This window comes from Pteropus alecto, unplaced genomic scaffold (assembly GCF_000325575.1).
Source record: "Pteropus alecto unplaced genomic scaffold, ASM32557v1 scaffold206, whole genome shotgun sequence".
Taxonomy (NCBI): domain Eukaryota; kingdom Metazoa; phylum Chordata; class Mammalia; order Chiroptera; family Pteropodidae; genus Pteropus; species Pteropus alecto.
In genome coordinates, this window is record NW_006438906.1 from 2158806 (window position 1) to 2161840 (window position 3035).

At 43.3% G+C, this 3035-nt stretch overlaps 1 pseudogene; it reads right to left on the minus strand.

Annotated features, from left to right (window-relative positions):
• Nucleotides 1–221: 221 nt before the first annotated feature.
• LOC112483152 lies at nt 222–340 on the minus strand (annotated as a pseudogene).
• Between the last annotated feature and the right edge of the window lie 2695 nt (nt 341–3035).

The following is a 3035-nucleotide window of genomic DNA, read 5'->3' on the forward strand; positions in this document are numbered from 1 at the left end:
TAGAAGAAAACATTAATGGTAATTAGGCTACATTTGGGTGTTTCTGTATAGATATTAAAAGGGATTTTGTTTTCAAAACTCATTTCCCTTTAGACTGACATAGAGATCTACAAAACAAAACAAAAAAATAACTTTTTGTATTTTAAAGAGCAAATATTAGTAAAGTTGCTTCACTTTATATATATATATATTTATTTATTTAATTAATTTTCTTTTTTAGACGCCTACAGCACCTGGTATTCCTAGGTGGTCTCCCATCCAAGTACTAACCAGGCCCAACCCTGCTTAGCTTCCGAGATCAGAAGAGGTTAGGCATGTTCAGGGTGACATGGCTATAGACAAGTTGCTTTAAACGCGGAATTTCACAAATATTCACTATCATCTCTTTTTGTAAAGAAGTTAAAAGGTAAAAGTATTGCCAAGAGCTACTCCATGGTATCTTTTCTCCAGTACTACATTAAAAAATTTCATAGTTCCCATAGCTAAGGTTGTTTTATTTATTTATTTTTTTTCATTTATTTTTTCAACAAGTATATTGGCCACCTTCAACATGATATCACTGTGCTGGGTCTGTGAACATAAGAATAAGGCAAATCATCACAATCCCTCCATGTGGAATTCATATTACTGCTGGAGATCTAGCAAATGAAGGCATGAAACTCATCCAAGTGCCACTGCAGCATGATGATGGCTCTAAAAACGGAGCAGAGAGGACAATCAGAGCAAAACACAGGGACTCAGTGCTCTCTGGGAGTCAGGGGAGAACCTGTGCAAGAGCCCTCTGAGCAGAATTTCAAGATTTCATACTTGTCCTATACCTGGGAGGGTGAAATGGGGCAGTTTTCCTTTCACTGTATCATTTCAGCTTTTAAAAAATAACTAGCTTTTATAATATCCATGAGGTAACAGATTCAGAAGTATATCATTAAAAAAATTAAAGAATTGGTAAAAAAGAAGGACGGGGAGGGGAAATGAACCGTCTTTAGCATGATTAAAGGCGAATCTCCAGTTTGGGGGATTTATCCTCCTGAGATTCACACTGATATTCCTCGGCCATTCCATTCACACAGCACACACTAAGGAACTGCCACTGGCCCATTGCCTTCCGGCGTCATCCATCCAAGCCTCGGTAACACAGAGTACCCTTCTCTGAGAGCTGTGGGCCTAGTGGCACAAAATCATGGGCTGCTGCCAAGAGAAACAGGGAGACAACTTTGCTATAGAGCTAAAGGAGAGGTGGACATCAAAGGATTATAATAAGAGACAATGTTCTAATAAGACTACTTTGGTGAAGAGGCAAATAGGTCTGGTCAGAATTCTAGAACATTTGTTCTTTTTACCTCTCCGTCAAGACTGACCCACCCCACACACCCCATATCCCAACAGTGGGGCAGGATGCTGAGATATTAAAAGAATTGTCCTTTCCTCTAATTTCTATACCCTTTCCTCTTCTTCCACATTCAGAAAAAGATATAGACTGCTAATGACACAACACTCATGGAAACTAAAATGGAAGCAGCAAAGAGCAAACACTTTTGGGATCTTAATTCTGTGCTTATAAATTATAATGGTGTTTCTGATTTCCAGTTCAACATGTTCGGAGCTTGGAAGTTGTCCATATGTCCTGACAAATAGAAATCTGAACAAACTCAAAATTCCACAACTCATCCTAGATTGTCTGGGAATTATGGTCACAGGGGAAACCTCTACCTCCAGAGTTGGAGAGACAGAAAGGCGAACACAGAGCATCACAACTTATAAGTGCAGAAATCCATGAGCAAATACCTCCCTGAGGTTCAGCTCCAGGGCAGGAAAATTAAACAAGCTGAAAAACTGCTGGAGGCACAAAGAGGTCTGAGCTAAAACTCGAGGGGGTTCTAGTCATAGAGGGGTGTTCATAATTTTCGTGAGTTTTACCTCCAGGAATCTGTGCCAGGTTCTTGCAGTGAATATCTAAAATTCTGAATTTTCCAGGATGGCCGGATCAATGTTTCACTATGTAGAACTTGAGGCAGGTGTTCTGGGTGCAAAGAGCATCTTGCCAGCACTATTCCATCCAAAGCTCTCATTGTTATATTTAATGTCAGAGTGTTCACATGTCTGTGTCTCCCCAAGACCATGCATCTGAGGCGAGTCTAGACCTTCCACTTGTCAGCACTGTACTTAGCACATGGGAGGCTGACAATAAATGTTTGCTGATGAATGAATGAATGAGGGAGTGAATTATCCTGCATTGGGGAGACTCCTGCTTCTCCCTGTAGGACTGAGAAAGAAGAAAGTGGAAAGGTTATTGTGTCCCCCAGGCCCCTCCTCCTCATTTAGCTTTGTACCTAGTGATGCCTCTCTTCTTATCATCACAATGTCATAAAGTACACAGACGCCCCCTCATGGAGAGGACCAAGTGCCCCTGGCCAGTCTCACAGGGCTGACCCTGTTTCACAGGAATTGCTCCACCCAGTTCATTATGCATCAAATGCAATGGAAATCAACAGATCTGTGGAGAGAGAGAGCAGATGGGTGGTTGCCAGGGGCTGGGCAGAGAGGGGAGTGTGAAGTGACTGCTAATGAGTGCTGCAGCTCTTTCTGGGGTGCTGAAATGCTCTGGTGGTGGCGGCACAGCATTGTAAACGTTCTAAAAGACTCTGAACGGTACACTTTAAAGCGGTTAAAGTAGTGAACTGTATGTTATGTGCATTTCACATGAATTTTTAAACAAGCACTAGGGTCAGAACAAAAGGGGTAAATTTTGCAGGCTGGGAAGCTGCAGTCCGGGGTTTGGAGCCCTGGGACTCGGCATCGCCGCTTGCTCGGGCCTTCCTCTGTCTCTGTGATTAATGGGCCCTTTCACTGTGTTCAGGATACTCACCGAGGACTCTTCATCCAGCAACTGCGACCCACCCAGAACCTGCAGCCGAGGATCAAACTGAAGCTGTTCGGCCACTCGGGGTCTGGGAAGACCACCCTGGTGGAGTCTCTCAAGTGCGGGCTGCTGAGGAGCTTCTTCAGGAGACGCCGTCCCAGACTCTCCTCCACCA